The sequence below is a fragment of the Nylanderia fulva genome, unplaced genomic scaffold, assembly GCF_048542155.1.
Source record: "Nylanderia fulva isolate GAGA-0341 unplaced genomic scaffold, ASM4854215v1 Scaffold162, whole genome shotgun sequence".
Lineage (NCBI taxonomy): Eukaryota > Metazoa > Arthropoda > Insecta > Hymenoptera > Formicidae > Nylanderia > Nylanderia fulva.
The window spans coordinates 210940-230074 of NW_028189857.1; the positions used below are offsets into that span (position 1 = coordinate 210940).

General features: G+C 35.3%; 1 pseudogene; it reads left to right on the top strand.

Annotated features, from left to right (window-relative positions):
• The first annotated feature begins 10959 nt into the window (after nucleotides 1–10959).
• LOC146723880 (uncharacterized) lies at nucleotides 10960–12211 on the top strand (annotated as a pseudogene).
• Nucleotides 12212–19135: the final 6924 nt, after the last annotated feature.

The following is a 19135-nucleotide window of genomic DNA, read 5'->3' on the forward strand; positions in this document are numbered from 1 at the left end:
ATATCGATGGCTTGACAATCCATAGAATGTTTCAACTACCGGTTAGTCATGAATCTACGCCAAAATATACGCAATTGTCAGACATGGTCTTGAAAACTTTGAGAGACAAATTAAAGAATGTCGAATTATTTATAATCGAAGGAATTACATGTAACAATGCAATGATGGATTTAGGAACGACTGTATTCAGTGATGGTCAAGCCTATGTAGGTTTGTCACGAGTAAGTAAATTGGAAGGCCTACATTTGATAAATTTCAATCCAGCATCAGTTAAAGCAAACTCGAGAGCCATTGTAGAAAATAATCGACTGAGATCTATATTCAAATCTGAACTGCCACAAATCAATCCGTCCGAGAAAAAGGTTGTGAAAATGTACGATCGTCGATGGGCTATCCCTAATATCATTGATGATGTGCAGAATTATGATTGTGAGGAACCAGAAAGTATAGTTACGTGGAAAATATATGGCCTTTGCAATAACGATGCTGTTTCGTGTTACGCTAATGTAATATTACAATGTGCGTTTCATTGCGTACGTATTAGGCAACAAATACTGAAAAATAAAGCATTGAATGCATTGACTGATGCTATCTGCGCGTATGGTGAACGTAAATATTGCAACATTCAAGCGGTTAGAAGATCTGTGGGAAAACGCTTCGAAGAACGAACACAACAAGATGTTTCGGAATTTTTTACGGCTCTAATGTCGACGTATTCCGACATCAATGATGTATTAGAACTCGAATTAAAGCACGTAACATGTTGCTCAAATGTCAAATGTAATTACAATGTAACTAAGCTGGAAAGCAGTAGTTTGCTAATATTACCTATACATTCGACATTAAAAAGGAAAAAAGGTGTCACTCTACAAAGTTTGATTAATGTAGAATTTTCTAAAAGGGAAACGATGAACGGCAATTGTAACGAATGTAAGGGTACCGTGTTGAAAAGGAAAACCGTAATCGAATCAACTTTATCCGTCGTAGTAATACAGCTCAATTTATATACTTTTGTAAACGGTGCTTCTAAAAAAATTATCAACAATCGGATTAACGCCGTGCCGACGAGTAATATCACGATTAATAAAAAAAAGTACAAGATAATAAGCGCTATATTTCACGAAAGTGAAGAAATGAATCGTGGTCACTACACGTGTATGTTGAGAGCTGACACAAAATCGGAATGGTATTACTCTAATGATATGGAAGTGTTCAAGAAAAAATGGCCCAAAGGAGCACAAGGGGCATACATATTGTTCTTAGAACAGATTAAATAATGGCGCTGTATAAAGGCTGCCGTAAGCGCCGAAATAAAACATCGGCTGCTCTGGCGCTGTATAAAGGCTGCCGTAAACGCTACATTAAAACATCAACTGTTCTAGCGCTGTATAAAAGTTGCCGTAAGCGTCAAAATAAAATATCGGCTGTTCTGGCGCTTTATAAAAGCTACTGTAAGCGCTGCGTTAAAACGAGTGCAATAAATTTCTAATTTGACTTAGGCTTCATGACATTTAAAAAAGTATCATCCAGAAAAAAATTATCAGACAGAAATATGTATGTCGTGTTAAAATCGGAGAGACGAAGAAAAATATATGGTTGCGTTCTCACGAGAATGGGCGATGGAGGGGCCCATTCTTTATTTTCAATATTCATACAAGAATATAAATTCATTCTGTTGCAATTGAAATAAATGTGCAATGTATCGTTAAAAGTTATTACAATTATACAAACATTTACATATATGATTAAATAAAATATATATATCCTTCGTTAGGATAACGCATTGTCATCCGCGATTTGGCTCTTGTTGCCCGTCTTATACGTTAAATTTATGATTATATTACAGAGCCTTGTTAAAACTCTTATATTGATACACGCTGGCTTAAAAAATGCGTTTGTTTACCAACATTAATATATATAACAGAGAAAAGTATAGAATCGAAAGGATCTGAATAGCTCAGCTGGAAGAGCAGTCGCCCGGCAAGCGAAAGGTCTCGGGTTCGATTCCCGATTCAGCGATTTTCGGATCTATATTTTTCTCTTGCATTCATTTATTTATTTTCCGTAGGGGGGTTAAAAGGGGTATTAAAATTAAATCTCAAATATGAGATTATTTCATATTTAAAATCTTGGCCGTGTCCAAGTAAAATTTGGTGCCTTGTGCACCGGTATTTAATTCTAACGGAAAATTATTTAGCTTCGTTAGGATAACGCATTGTCATCCGCGATTTGGCTCTTGTTGCCCGTCTTATACGTTAAATTTATAAAAATATATATGTATACTATAATATAATTATATATTTTATATATATGTACATATATACCATATATTTCAATTATTTTGAACTGTATTGCATAAATTGTTACTTATACAAAGTTATGTGATAAGAATCGAAAATACATATATTTGTGATACTTGAATTACTAGAAAGCTGCTCTATATATCTGTACTTTAAAAAGTAAGTGATATCCTAAAAAAATCATAAAAATGAAAAGGTCAGGCCATGTTCAAAAGAAGGTACTCAAAAATTTAAACGATCTAATAATAAATTATCACGAAAAGTAACTGATATGTTATTCAAGGTGCCAGTTCAAAGTGAACATACGTAAAGTGTATATTATCTAAATTTAGTAATAATATATTACCATGAAAAGTAACTGTGATATTTATTCAAGGTGCAAGTTCACATTGAATATACATACATATAAGTAAAACTGATTACAATTTGATTCTAGAAAATAAGTGCGATATGTTATTCTTAGTGCACAAAATATAATAGTCGTTTATAGAGATTTGATTTGAAATTCATACTAGCCCGTACAATAAAAAATAATTGCTCGTAATTCCAGAGTACCAATTTGTTAATGACTCAGAAAAATAACATGGCGGCCTGCTCTCAAAAAACTTTCGATGGGTAGAATAAATAATTGAAATAAGAGTTGTGAAAATTGTATAAATTAAAAACCTCCAATCTTTCTTTAGTAAAATTTCGAATTTTTGTATCAACTTCCGATTTGTGTTATACCGTATTTTCAGTGAGTAAGTTAATGATCAGAAAACTGTGCCTTGTTGCTCGAAACGGGTGTATATTAAGTAAAATTTATAAATGTACAGTTCTCAGGTCAACTACAATAAAGCTATACGCTTAAAAAGTTTACTGATTATTTGTCGTAATATACAATAAAAAATTATATATTAATTATTCAAGATACAAGTGAGAAATAAATATCATTAAAATATACAAAAAAAATTTATCAATTTGACTCTGAAAAGTAAGTGACATGGTTCTCAAAGTGCAAGGTTTCATTTGACTTACAATTTTCTTCAGAAACACAGAAGAAAAAGGTATTTATATATAGTTTTGTATATTCACTTCGTTGTGTGTGTAGAGCTTTTAAAAATACGTTGAATCCTTATTCTAATCTAATTTTCTTCTAATGTAATACTTTTCGTATTTCAAATGTTGTAGTAATTATTCTGTAAGAGCTTCGACATTATTTCTAAATGGACATCGAGAAACATCATAGTTTTTTGAGAGCAGGCCGCCATGTTATTTTTCTGAGTCATTAACAAATTGGTACTCTGGAATTACGAGCAATTATTTTTCATTGTACGGGCTAGTATGAATTTCAAATCAAATCTCTATAAACGACTATTATATTTTGTGCACTAAGAATAACATATCGCACTTATTTTCTAGAATCAAATTGTAATCAGTTTTACTTATATGTATGTATATTCAATGTGAACTTGCACCTTGAATAAAATATCACAGTTACTTTTCATGGTAATATATTATTACTAAATTTAGATAATATACACTTTACGTATGTTCACTTTGAACTGGCACCTTGAATAACATATCAGTTACTTTTCGTGATAATTTATTATTAGATCGTTTAAATTTTTGAGTACCTTCTTTTGAACATGGCCTGACCTTTTCATTTTTATGATTTTTTTAGGATTCAGTTATACTACCCCCTTATTAACCAATGGCAATTGCAATGTAAAATGGAATTGTGTTTACATTTAACACAGGTGTTATGTGTTTTGTACGAAATTCACAATCTTTGCATTGATGTGTGAATTCGAATGATGGCACATTATGCATTAAATACTTATAAATTAAAGATGATGCATTCATAGCACAATCTAAAACACCATTCTTCGGAGAAATAACATTGCTCATTATTGTAGCTCGCTCGTCGTATATTTTTTGCGAAGTTCCGTAAGAACATAAAGTTTTGACAAATTCAAAAGTTGGGTTACAAATTTCATCCACATGTTGATTATACTGAGGCCAATCGCGGTAGCCGCCAATAATACATTGTATTGTTGCATCAAAAGGACAAGTATTTTTTATCATTATACGTTTGTTCTTAATTTTGGCGGGAAGTATACATGTATACTTCCCGCCAAAATTAAGAACAAACGTATAATGATAAAAAATACTTGTCCTTTTGATGCAACAATACAATGTATTATTGGCGGCTACCGCGATTGGCCTCAGTATAATCAACATGTGGATGAAATTTGTAACCCAACTTTTGAATTTGTCAAAACTTTATGTTCTTACGGAACTTCGCAAAAAATATACGACGAGCGAGCTACAATAATGAGCAATGTTATTTCTCCGAAGAATGGTGTTTTAGATTGTGCTATGAATGCATCATCTTTAATTTATAAGTATTTAATGCATAATGTGCCATCATTCGAATTCACACATCAATGTAAAGATTGTGAATTTCGTACAAAACACATAACACCTGTGTTAAATGTAAACACAATTCCATTTTACAAAAATGGTATAAAAGGATTGCAAGAAGCAATTGACCAATGTTGCAAACTAAACAATTATACGTGCAATCGTTGCAAAAGCGCAAAAGTGAACTCAATGTGTATTGGTGGAAATCATATATTTATAGACATAGAATGTCTCGAAAATGATTTATTAGCAACACGTCTTGGATATCCGAATTCCTGCAAACAATTCACTTTAGCTGAATTACCCGATGAATTACACTTTTGTCAAAAAAAATATAAATTTGTCGCTGCAATTATTTTCATCCCAGGTCAAAGTATTGGTCATTATGTATCATACAGGGTTTGTCCGGAAAGTAATGCGTCGCATTTTTTTGTGACGCGACTATACATCGCAGAGCGATGGGACCGGTTGGGGAGGAAGGGGGGTACCCTTAGCTTTCCAACGGTAGGTCGCTCAATTGTTTCCATGCGCTTGGAGGGTTAGGACGGCTTATTCTGTGAACCTCTGCTTAGTGGTCGCGTCGAACTTGTGATGGAGAGAACGATAGAGCAACGCTATGCGATAAAGTTATATTACGGCCTACCTGACCCGGATCGGTGTGGCAACGGTGCCGCAGCCGCCCTACAGTCCCGACTTGGCCCCGGCGGACTTTTTTTTATTTCCTCGGCTGAAAAGGGAGCTCAAAGGACAACAGCTCGAGTCGGTTGACAACGTACAAGCTACTTCGACGGCCTCCCTGAACAGCATCCCAGTCAAGGAGTTCCAGAAATCTTATGACGCATGGAAATCGCGTTGGCAAAAATGTATTGACGCAGAAGGGTCATACTTCGAACAATTTTAAGTTGTTTTACTTATGCGATCAATAAATTCTTTTTTAAAAAAATGCGACGCATTACTTTCCGGACAAACCCTGTACATACGTAAAATAACTGGAAAATGGGAATTGTATGATGGTCTTTCAACGGATAAAAAATCATGTACCATAACTGACCGTGCACTTTTGCAGAAAAGAAGAATACATTTATTATTTTATATCCAAATTTAAAACTCAGAAATAAGATAATAAAAAACACCAAAAAATTTGATGTTTATTTACGAAGTAGACACATATTAATTGCTTTTCTTATTAGACTTTTACTTTTCCAATAAATAAAAAAGATTTATAGTTTTAATAATAATGGCTGCATTTTTTATTAAAAATTTTTATTTTTTACTTTATACTTCCTATTTTTATTAAATGTCTGCATAATAATAAGTCTTTATTATAATAATAAGCTATATACCTTTATATAATATATAACTAATGATATTTAAAATATAATAACAAAAATACAATAAAAACTGCAAAAAAATAAATAAATACAAAAACAACAATAAATAAAGATTTTCAGTTTAAATAATCTTGGCTGCATTTTTTATTAAAAATTTTTATTTTTTACTTTATACTTCCTATTTTTTATTAAATGTCTGCATAATAATAAGTTTATTATAATAATAAACTATACGTCTATATACTTAATATATAATAACTAATGATATTTAAAATATAAAAATTATATATGGTAACTTAGAATAAAGATTAATCTATACTAATAATAAAATAAGTTATAATAAATATATAAAACTATATCTACATAAGCTATAAAATATAACAAAATTAAACAATCATATATAGTAGGCCAACTAAACGAGCAAATAAATAAGATGTAAAAAATTTTTTTATTAATAGTTAAATCATTAAATTAACATTCCGTTACAGAATCGATATAAATTGTAAACGTTTCGACTGCACTACAGTCTTTATCAATACATAAAAATTAAATATTAAAATATAAAGTTAGATGTTAAAAATACAAAGTTAGTTAAATATTAAAATATAAAATTGAAACGATTCTTCGCTGTTGACCAATAGATATGCAAGGCGATTGGTCTGAGATGCCAAGTTATGCGACATTTGAGCATGCTACGGATATAATACGCGAATTAAATCAATGTCAGAAAAAATTAAAAAATCTTTCAACTTACATTATCGTTTTAACAAGTCCTTTTCCCCGATATTTCAAGTGTGTGTTGCGAAGTCTGAATACCAAATGTCAAAATAGAGAGCGTGATGTATTTATTTATTACCAATGTTTTTTCTAAATTATGATTCAGCAAATTTTTTAAGTATGTCAAAATAACTACTGTCTAACAATTCGGTGTCTGTATTTAAATTAATTCCATTTTTCTGTTCTTTAATGTGGATCATTTCAGATATTAGTCTTTTTTGGTAATTCTTTTCATGATCCATAATTTTAATATTGTCCCAGTCAAATGTATGTTGTTCGTTTAGAATGTGTTCCGTGATAACCGAATGTCTAGCAGAGTCTAATTTAATATTATTTTTATGTTCTTTAAGTCTCGTTCCTAACTGTCTTTTTGTCTGTCCGACATATGTGGCGTCACAATCGTTGCAATTCAATTTGTAAATAACGTTAGAATTCGTGGGGCAATTATTTTTGTCCTTTTGAACTCTTATGAAGTCATTTAATTTTTTAATGCAACGATATCCTACCACTACGTCAGGTCTTCTTATTGCTGAAGCAACTTTCTCAGATATTGATTCTATATATGGTATGACAAAATATTTTGTCAATCGCCTTGCATATCTATTGGTCAACAGCGAAGAATCGTTTCAATTTTATATTTTAATATTTAACTAACTTTGTATTTTTAACATCTAACTTTATATTTTAATATTTAATTTTTATGTATTGATAAAGACTGTAGTGCAGTCGAAACGTTTACAATTTATATCGATTCTGTAACGGAATGTTAATTTAATGATTTAACTATTAATAAAAAAATTTTTTACATCTTATTTATTTGCTCGTTTAGTTGGCCTACTATATATGATTGTTTAATTTTGTTTAATTTATACGAGCCTTTCATTAATTAATTTCTATAAAATATATTTAAATATAAAAAAATAAAGTGACAAAAATATAATAAAAACTACAAAAAAAAATTAATAAATACGAAAACAACAAAAAATATTTTTAAATTGCGTTATTTGTTTATTGTAAATATGTTGTAATTTTTGAACCGTTCAACTACAAACGAATCGAAAATCACTACAAACAACTACAAACGATTCTGAAGAAGACTGCGCAAGCGGATTCGCGATATCTCAAAAATTGACAAAGTTAGCTATTACTGGTATAAACAATTGTTTATAACAAATGACCCGTTCGACTACAAACGAATCGAAAATCACTACAAACAACTACAAACGATTCTGAAGACGACTGCGCAAGCGGATTTGCGATATCTTAATGTTGGGTGCGAGTTATTTAACAAATTTTTTTTTTTATTAATTAAATTAACTACAAACGAAATTTATGTTACTACAAACAACTACAAACAAAATGCTATCGATTTCTGTATTAAAAAATTAATTTTGAAAAAGTCGGGTGCTAAGTTCACATAGGTGCTTCCCGTCGTTAGGCCGGGTTTCCGGACACCGTTATGGACTATACGCCTCCGTACATTGTATCTCCAGTCGTCGTATACCGGGTGACTTGTAAGTCCCTTTCGGACACCGTTATAGGCTATACGTCACCGTATAGTGAGTTTGATTTCCGTGCATTGTACATACCGGGTAGTCAGTAAGTCTTTCTGTTCATCGTCCAGGCTTTACGCCACCGTGTACTCAGTTCAACCGCCGCGCACTGTATATCGGGTAGTCTGTAAATCTCTGTTACACCGTCTAGGCTCTACGCCTTCGGCGCATTAGATCCGTTTCCGCTATATAACGTAATTAACAGTACGTTCCTTCGGGGCAAAATATAAATATATTTTCTTTTGTATTATATAGCCTCAATCTGTATCACCCGCAGGGTGGCCTGTAAGTCCTCAGCGGACACTCTACTTTTTATTTTAAATAAATAAAGCATTTTTGTAAAGGAATAAGCGAGTCTGAGTCTTCCCCTTCTCCCGAATCCTGGAACCGGCGAGCCGATCCGCGGCGTCGGAAAAGATAAACCGTTACAAGATCAACTGACTAAATTCTGTATGGGTATACCATTGCAAAATCAAACTTCTGAAACCATTGCAGAAGCCTTTGTAGGCCGTTTCATCTGCATATTTGGAGCACCAAAATCTATATTAACGGATCAAGGAAGAAACTTTATTAGTGATTTAATGAAAAAGCTTGCAAAATTATTTAAAATCCTGTTATAGCCCGAAAGGCTATAATTACAAGTTAACGGATATAAAATCCGCGTGGAGACCGCTGATGCAGCAGCGGGCCGGAAACCGCGAAGACGCAAGCTAAGAGCTTCATCTTTCGAACAGCTCTTAGCTCAAAATCTAGCCGCGTATGCAAAAGCTATGCACCAATTGGGTGCCTGTCGCCAGGCACCCCTTCCAAATGAAATAACGAAAAACCGAGTTCACGTAAGAACTCGGGAGTGAACAGAGAGCGAGTTGAATTAGATTAACCTACCGAGACACATCGAGGATAACTCCCGACTCGTAATCAGACAAGTCGTTATTTAGCTAAAGTCAGAATAAATCTAGAGTCGCGTCAAACGAACGAAAAAGAGAAACGAAGTTACCAGAGGTTTTTTAAATAACCATACGCCGAGTCTTGTTAAGATTATATATATACCAATATACTTATATATATATATATATATATATATATATATATTGAATAAAGAAGTAATACTACATTAAACAAGACTAAAATATACGGAGAAACCCCGACGATTCAGAAGTCCACTTCCTAATCCGGCAACATCCCTTCTGTGTCTCACGCGAGGCACAACAATCCGCAAATTTCGCACAACCGCCTTTCATCTTCAATCCAATGGATCTTTAGAAAAATCGCATCACGCATTAGGAGAGTACTTAAAACAATACGCAAACGAGCAAAAACAATGGGACAGATGAATAAGTCTTGCAATGTTTAATTATAATACTAGCGTACACGAAGCAATGAAACATACACCATACGAATAGTCTTCGGAAAAATAGCTAGAATTCTGTCAAACGAACTTTTACCTCCTAATGATCAATTGACTACTTACGACGACTATTTAATAAACCTCGTGACGCAACTTCACGATTCAGGGGAATGCTCGTGAAAACGTTATTGTAGCAAAAAATAAATCTAAGAAATATTACGACAGGAAGATTAACCCTCAAATCTTTAAACCAGGAGACCATGTATTCCTCTTGAAAGATCCGAAACCAGGAAAATTCGGAGACCATTATACAGGACTTTATGAAGTGTTAGAAATATTAAATAAAAATAATGTAAAAATTAAAATAAAGAAGAACAATCGAATTGTGCACCTCAACAGATTGCGCATTTTACATATAAAAACAGTCGATAACCAAACAAATCCTAATAAAAAAAGTAAATAAAAGAAAAAAGGGGGGAAAGAGGTAAATAACGATTGTCAATGGAAATTTCAGATGGCTCAAGGAATCTGGAGAATGATTATATTAATCTTAATAAGTGCTTTACGATTAGCACACGGAATAATAGGCTACGATTGCGGCTCAGCATCTGCTAATATCACCACACTATCACTGCTAAACATTGAAGAATGTGACATTCCGCGAAAAGAGATAAAAGCAGATCAAGTTTTTGTACAACTATTACAAGTCAATGAATTCGATAGTGTACCTACATGTAGTTCAATGTAAAATCAAAGTAGATTGATTAGTAAAAAAATGTGGAATGTTTTCCTATACCATGGATGTACATAACGGAAAATACTCATACATAGAAGAAACATCTCGTGAAATTTGTAAACGCATACATGATTATGAAACCATTCAAGTAAGAAACACTCTCATGACAAAACTCAAACCAAATAGTACAACAAGCCGACCAATCACATTGGCCGGCTACGTAAATAACTACGGAGAATGTTTCTGAGAAGCATACTCTGATCCTTACGGAACATAGACAGACGTTATCGTAATCGGAACTATCAAAATTACTCTACAAGATTATATCGCTGATGTAAATATCAATACAAATAAAATACAACTTAGATCTGGGGTCGGTTGCAAACTCGCTTCCACACATTGTGGGGACATTGAAGGAGGAGATAACTACTGGGATACCGTACCAGCAGGCCCCTGTAAGTTTAACAATTACGGTATACTATACGAAGGATACGCTCATAAAATAATCGACAAAGAGCAAGGACAAACAGTCTATTCCCTTACAACGCAAGACACGATTTTTGCTCTAACTAGCAAGGGAAAACAAGACGTTTGCGGTTACTCAATAGTACAAACCGAACACCTTAAATTAATGATTTTCGAAACAGTACGAGGAACCACTATCTTTAAAAAAACAATCGCGTATCTCGAATTTTGACATTTTTACATATATGAACTTGAAATTTGTTTACGTAAAGAAGCATATTCGAACACAAATTACACAACTTTATCACGATATTCTATTACAACAGTGTAACTTAGAGCAACGAATGCTGCAAAATGCACTAGCCATAGCTACTCAATCACCGGACATATTTACATATCACCTGCAAGGCCCCGGATACATGGCCTTACTAGCTAAAAAGGTAATTCATATCGTAAAGTGTGTACCCGTCGAAATCACACTCGCGCAAACAAACCTCTGCTATAACCAGCTACCAGTATTACGGGATAATTAAACGTACTATTTAACCCCGCAAACTCACATATTATTACGTCAAGGGACGCAAACTTCGTGTAATACATTAGCTCCTGCTATGTATCAATTGAGCGACTCTTGGTATAAACTTACGCCCAGACCGGTAGATACCATACCACCTATTACTGTAAAACCACAAACTAAACCGGTATGGAAATATATCAGGTCTGGATCACTCGCCACTAGTGGCATATATACAGAAACCGACTTAAAAGACCTTCGAGATCATATAATGTTCCCAGCTGAACGACCCGCAGTTCTCAACTCCCTAGCAATAGGAGTAATGGGATAAAGTATGTCTCTGGCAGGGGGATCAATATCTAATTTACTTGATGCAAACGCTATAGAAAAAATAGCGGTATTTACGTGAAACAAATTCTGGAATAAATTCCTATTTTTTGGGAATCTCAGCGCCGGACTCATAGGAATATACTTATGCGTCAGAGACATAAAACTGACGCTAGACACCATAGTACACGGATACGCCTTACTCACAGTGTACGGATGGTCTGTGTATCTGTTCGGAGTCCTGTGAGATTCCTAAACTCACTTACTAATACATTTAAAAACAGGACGACTAAGGGAACCCAAAACTGCCGTTATAATCCCCGATCTTCAAAACAAAGAGCCAGCCGAAACCACTCGTGCGGAAAACAACACCATTTTTACAGCTATCTACCCCCTCCTTCTTCTCCGAGATAACACAACGTATACTTTAGAACTTAAAGAACCAAAATATTAAAATAAAAAAAGGGAGAGGAGGAGAAAAGATATACCCCCTTCCTTTCCGAATTTCATCATACAAACCTAGGGGCACGAAACTCGTATTCCACAGCAACATTTCCTTTTAGAAATGGAAATCCAAGCGATCGACCCTGAATATCTAACGAAGTCGTCGCTGAAAATGATCATTATCAAAATGGTATCACACTTGCTCTTCTGGGTACAGCTAGCATATGGAAAAAAGAGCCTGGAAAAACTGCACGAGGAATTGAATTTCCGGATGGCCAGACAGGCCAAGCATTTGCACATTTGGCCTCACGATATAAAAGAAGACGATCAGGTCACTATAAAAGAAGGTCATTCGTGGAGGAGGGGATAGATCGAAAGATATAATCAAAAAACCAAAATGGTCAAGATATGTCTCGGAGATTTCGGTCGTATAATCTGGCGCTAAGTCAACGAGATATTTCAATGAGAAAACCAATTCCGCGAATTACCGTGGCAAGCTATTGCCTGCGGTCTGGCGTATACAGAAGCAGCAAAACAAACAAAAAAACTGGCCCGAAAGAACAAAGAAAATGTGCAAATTCTTGGCCAAAAATCGAAAGAGATGGATTAACATAATCCAGCCCCTCAGACAAGGCGCTGCACTGGTCAAACTGCGCATCCAGACAGAAGACAACCAAGGATCATATAACTTGCGAGACATCCTGGTACAGACGGGACACGCACAATTATGCACGAAAATAACGGCAGACGTGTTCCCTGCCGTTTAAGAAAGCCGTAAAAAAAAGAAGAGAAAGGAAAGAACTTTTAAGTGAATAAGTGTAATACTTAGAATAAGTTAGCTATAAGAGCATGTATTACAAATAAAATAAAGTAAGCATTAAGTTATATTAATCTCTATAATCTCATTACTATTACTACTAAGATTTTGTAGAAAACTTATGTCTTCAGAATTTATATATATGTGTGTTACCCTATATACTCTCTATCACATTAATCCTTATTTGAAAACGCGTAATTAAAATGCAGTTATATCATTAATAAAAGTATATCATATACACTGATTATATTATATTCACTTATATTATATACCCATTACTTATACTATATGTTAAGAATTGATAAGTTCAGCGCGTTTCTGTTAAGGGTGTGCAGACGCGTGTCTGCACTATGTGCCTGTACAGCAACCGAGTCAAGCAACCGGGTGAGCTCGGCAACCTTCGTGTCGCGAGGCGAGTCGGAGTAGCAGGCGTGTCGATCTCTCTGTCGTGTACCGTTAAAACGAACAGTCGCAAAGCGTTCTCTATGTCTACAGAAGCGGTGTAACAAAGGAAAAGTTAATTCAAAACTAAAAGACTTATTCCATCAACCACACTCACACAATCCTGCACCAACACTATATATATAGAGATTGTATACCTATTACTTATATTATATATAGATATTATACACTTATCACTTACATTATAAATAGACAATATATATATACAGGGTGATTCAAAACAACCGTTTGTCCTTAAAATGTCGTATTCCTGACTCAATTCTAAGACGATTTTTCCTTTGCCAAAATTTTATCCGAAACTTAGTTTTCGAAATATAAAAAGAAATAGTTAGCGAATTACAGCACGAGTACGGGCGGTAATCAGGAGCGGCGCAACACATTATCCGACGCGGGCGATTACGTGGGCGCTCGAAGCGATCAGCTGTTTGTTATACGCGGCGTTTTGTGTGTGTGTGTGTGTGTGTGTGTGTGCGTGTGTGTGTACGCGTATACACACACACACTCTCTCTCACTCTCACTGATTCTTACCTTGTAGAGATGTTTGATGTCCTTTGACGAATAATTGTTGCCTGACTGGATACAATCCGATATTGACACACTGTGACACACTGCATAATGAAATCATTTTTTTGTAATAAATTCTATTGACACTTTGACTCACGCACTTGATTAAAAATTAGTGTAATAAATAACTAATTACAAATTACAACACATAATCACAATCTGAGAGAATTTTCTCTTAGAATTTGCCCTGAAAATTGTGATAATCGTAGGACAATATTGTATGGAAAAAATTTTATTAGAATTCCTCTAATTAATATTTATCACATTCAAAATAATAATATCTATCACAATAAAATATGAAACATGTTTAATTAATTTTACTAAACCGTAAAGTAAAATTAATGAAATATATTTTGAATTTTATTGTGATAAATATTATTATTTTGAATGTGATAATTATTAATCAGAAAAATTCTAATAAAATTCTTTCCATATCATATTCTCTTACAATTACCATAACTTTTAGGGTAAATTCTAAGAGAAAATTCTCTCAGTGTTTTGATTAATTATTAAAAATTACTTGTAAAAACGCGCGGCGCGCACAGCACACGTTACTCAATGCGAACGGCAATAGTTTACACGGCAAGGACACGACAATCATAATCACAATCTAAGAGAATTTTCTCTTAGAATTTACCTAGAAAATTATGGTAATCGTAGGACATTATGATGTGGAAAGAATTTTATTAGAATTTCTCTACTATTTATCATATTAAAAATAATAATATGTATCACAATAAAATATAAAATATGTTTAATATAAAAACAGTTAATCTCGGCTCGAATTATTGTGTTACAATAAAAATAAAATCTCAACGGCAATCGGAGCCTGTGCGGACGACATGCACAAAATTAATAAATTAAAATGAGATCTCAAATCAAACTCATTTATTAAATTCTAAACGTTTCGACCCACTTCGGGTCTTCTTCAGTAGAATCCGCAAATAAATTAAATATCATTCTCCTCCCTATTCAAACCGTCCGGCCGTCGGAGCGTCTCCCTAACGGTGACCATCGTCAGGAAGGAAGCAGAGCAGTGACTCCCTTACCAACACCCGACAGTAAAAACAGAGAGAAGACGATGCTACACGTGACACATCACTCTAACGACTGTGACAGTCACAGTCGTTAGAGTGATGTGTCACGTGTAGCATCGTCTTCTCTCTGTTTTTACTGTCGGGTGTTGGTAAGGGAGTCACTGCTCTGCTTCCTTCCTGACGATGGTCACCGTTAGGGAGACGCTCCGACGGCCGGACGGTTTGAATAGGGAGGAGAATGATATTTAATTTATTTGCGGATTCTACTGAAGAAAACCCGAAGTGGGTCGAAACGTTTAGAATTTAATAAATGAGTTTGATTTGAGATCTCATTTTAATTTATTAATTTTGTGCATGTCGTCCGCACAGGCTCCGATTGCCGTTGAGATTTTAAAATATGTTTGATTAATTTTACTATACAGTTTAGTAAAATTAATCACACATATTTCATATTTTATTGTGATAGATATTATTTTTAATGTGATAAATATTAATCAGAGAAATTTTAATAAAATTCTTTTTATACCGTATTGTCTCACGATTACCATAACTTTTAGGGTAAATTCTAAGAGAAAATTATCTCAGTGTACCGATTAATTATTAAAAATTACTTGTAAAAAGGTACACGTTACTCGATGCGGACGACAATAGTTTACACGGCAAGGACACGACAACAGACTGCGGCGACGGACGACGCGACGCGTCGCGACGCTTCGCGACACGTCTAGACGATAACAATCACGCGGCGTTGCCGAAAGTGTGATTGACGCGAGACATGTATTAAAACGTATAATAATTATGTTATTAAAAAAGGCATATTATATCGTATTATAATACGTTATAATACATTTTTTTTAATGACTTAACATTATCCGCCCGTTTTGCCCTTTCTTTTTAAGCGATCTAGTTTCCAAGTCGTCGACGTTCTCGGAAAGCGTTTTGTATATTGATTCTTTACAGTATCCCCATAAAAAAAAATCAAGAGGATTAAGGTCCGGGGATCTTGCGGGCCAACGTATCGGGCCATACCGACCCATCCAACGTCCAGGAAACTGCTCGTTCAAGTAGTTTGTTACAATCCTGGCGTTGTGTGGTCCAGCACCGTCTTGTTGAAAGAACATTTTATTTCTTTCAAATAGTGGCATTTCTTCTAAAAAATCGGGCAGATTTTCTTTCAAAAGTTCCACATACGTCTGGCCAGTTAAAATATCTGGTAGAATAACGGGCCCAAGTATTTGGGTACCCATTATTCCAGCCCAGATATTTATTTTCCAACGTACTTGAAAATTTTTGAGCCGCGTTACTCTGGGATTTTCTTCGCTCCAATAATGCATATTGTGCGAGTTAAAAATCCCTTCTTGTGTGAATAGTGATTCATCACTGAATATCACACGGGAAGAAAATCTGGAATCTCGATCCACTTGTTTCAAAAAATTTTCGCAAAATGTTTTTCTTGCCTGATAATCTTTAGCTCGTAAATGTTGCACGCGTGTATAATGAAACGCGTGCAACTTTTCTTCTTTGAGCGTTCTTTGTACCGTCGAGTAAGAAAAGTTGTGTTCTCGAGCAACCACTCGAATACTCGTTTCAGCATTATCTTCGAAAGCACGTACAATTCGCTCCATATTTCACAAATTTCTTGCATTGCGATTTCTTCCAGTATCGTGTTTATCCGGAAGGACACTGCCAGTCTCGTGTAATCTCTGAGCTGCTCGAAGTATAACAGGAGCCGATGGATGTCTTGCTCGATTTGGATATAATTCGGCGTATCTTCTTGCAGCTACGTGATACTGCCCATGACACTCGCCGAGTGCCATTAGCATATCGTAATATTCTTCGTTTGTGTACGCTGCCATATCGTCCTCTTAACGCTTGTAATAATCGAAAGATTATTGTTTGCATTATCAATCTTCATTTTATTTATACAATCCACGGGGTGTCGTGATTCCCCCCTCCACGCCTTCTGCGTCGAATAGCGGCACGCGACACCCGCGACAGCGGCCACCCGCGAATCGTAATAAATATAAGATGCAGATCGACAATGCAATCAATCATCAATCGGCTCCCGTCATACGAAGAACTCAGAGACAAAACGAGATTGGCAGCGTCCTTTCGAGCAAACAAGAAAAAAAGTTGCACGCATTTCATTACATACGCGTGCAACATTTACGACCAGAAGATTATCAAGACGAACGTTTTGCGAAAATTTTCGGAGAAAAGTAAATCGTTTCCCGAAGACGCTTCCCGAGGACGTCGACGACTTGGAAACCAGATTGCGATATGTAATTTGGAATATCGAAGAGGAAGTAATGGAGAACGTCCAATTAAATTTATTTAAACGCATGAGAGCTTGCATAAGGATGGATGGTGGTCATTTTGAGCACCTATTATAAATTAATCCGCTGTTTTCAGAGCGACCAAAGTCAATCCGCTCTTTTCAGAGCGACCAATACATTTATACATGGAACATCTTGTTCGCAAAACATAATCATGTAAGAAATTAGTGGAAGGGGATAAGCGCGTCGAGCGCCGGAGTGAGGAGCGAGAACGTATGCTTCGAGGAGAGCGAGCTGAGCTACGGAGAGGAGAACACGTGTGTCTAAAAGTTAGAGTCAAAAGGAGTTATAATTAAAATAAGGAAGAGAAAGAGTGATAGTAGAATAGTAGAGAAGGTGGAAGAAGGCTCTGGAGTAACTGACTATAGGGATAAGCCGTAGTTTAGCTACGAAAGAGTGGAGTAAAAGCGTTGGAAGTGAGGAATTAGATAAAAAGATAATATTAAGAAACACGCGTTCCTCCGGCAAGGGTTGCTGCTCTCCCCGAAGCATACGTTTGATAATCGGTTATATTATAAGGAGAGTCATCTTTCCAAGTGTACATAGTTCTATCGTGTTCTTTTTTTTTATTAAATAAAGACTTAAATTGTGCATGTAAAGTGAGGGTGTTAGTTTATCCTGACAATCCTTTGGGAAAACCCTACAGTCATCACATCAGAAGTGGGATTATCATCAAGAATACGCAATAATTAATGTTAGTGATTACAAAGAAGCAGAGAGAGAAAAGGCAAGGAATTTCGGAAACAGAGCATGACGTCATCAAAAGAGCGGGAAGGAAGATAGGTGATTCCTTCCGTAAACAGGTGATCTTAGTGAATAACAGGCGTGATTTCGGTCAAAAACAGGCGTGATCAGAGAAAAGAAAAACAGAGACGGAGAGAGTCTGCAGACGCGTGTGCGGATTCGAGCAATAACGGGTGTGCATGAAAGACATTGACTATAGCGAGATAGACAATCAGAAGCGAAATTATTAAATCTATCGTGTCGATTGATGCGTTAAACACGGGAATAGGAAATATGTAATACAGTTTTTTATTATTTTTTTTACTTTTATCTAACGAGTGAGCTGAGAAAATTTTTTTTTTTTTTAATTAAAAGATTACTACATGATGAGTAACCGTGCGCTATTGGAAGGTTTAACAATTGAGGGTCTTAAGAACGTTGCTAGACAGCTCGAGTTGGACGCGCGCGGAACACGCGCTGCGATCACAGATAGAATTTCGGAATATTATGAGAAAAACGGTTGGCCGGAAAAGTTAATATTGGCCGGACCGGGTTCCATCGGAGAGCAGGAGGTAGGAGACACAGACTCAATATTGCGGGAAGACGCAAATTCGGTGGTGTTTCCTCCTCAGGTGCGAATGGCGAGAACCGCGGTTGAGGCACCTTGAACGCGTTCGATTTACAAGCGATTGTTCGATCTGTTGTGCAAATAATAAGATCGGAAAATACGGGACCTTTTCCAACAATGCAAACAGAAGAGCCGTTATCTCGAACCGTGACAAATGAGAGTACAAATTTGTTTTCGGCGCAAAATTGGGGACAAATAAAATTTGCCTCAAAATTAATACCAAAATTCTTCGGTAAAGATGACGAGAGCGTTGAACGGTGGGTCGACCGATGTAAAAATATAGCGCGAATCCACAGAATCTCAGAAGAAACTCTGGTGGCAGCCGCCATTAACCAGTTAGAAGGGAGGGCGCGGAATTGGTATAATC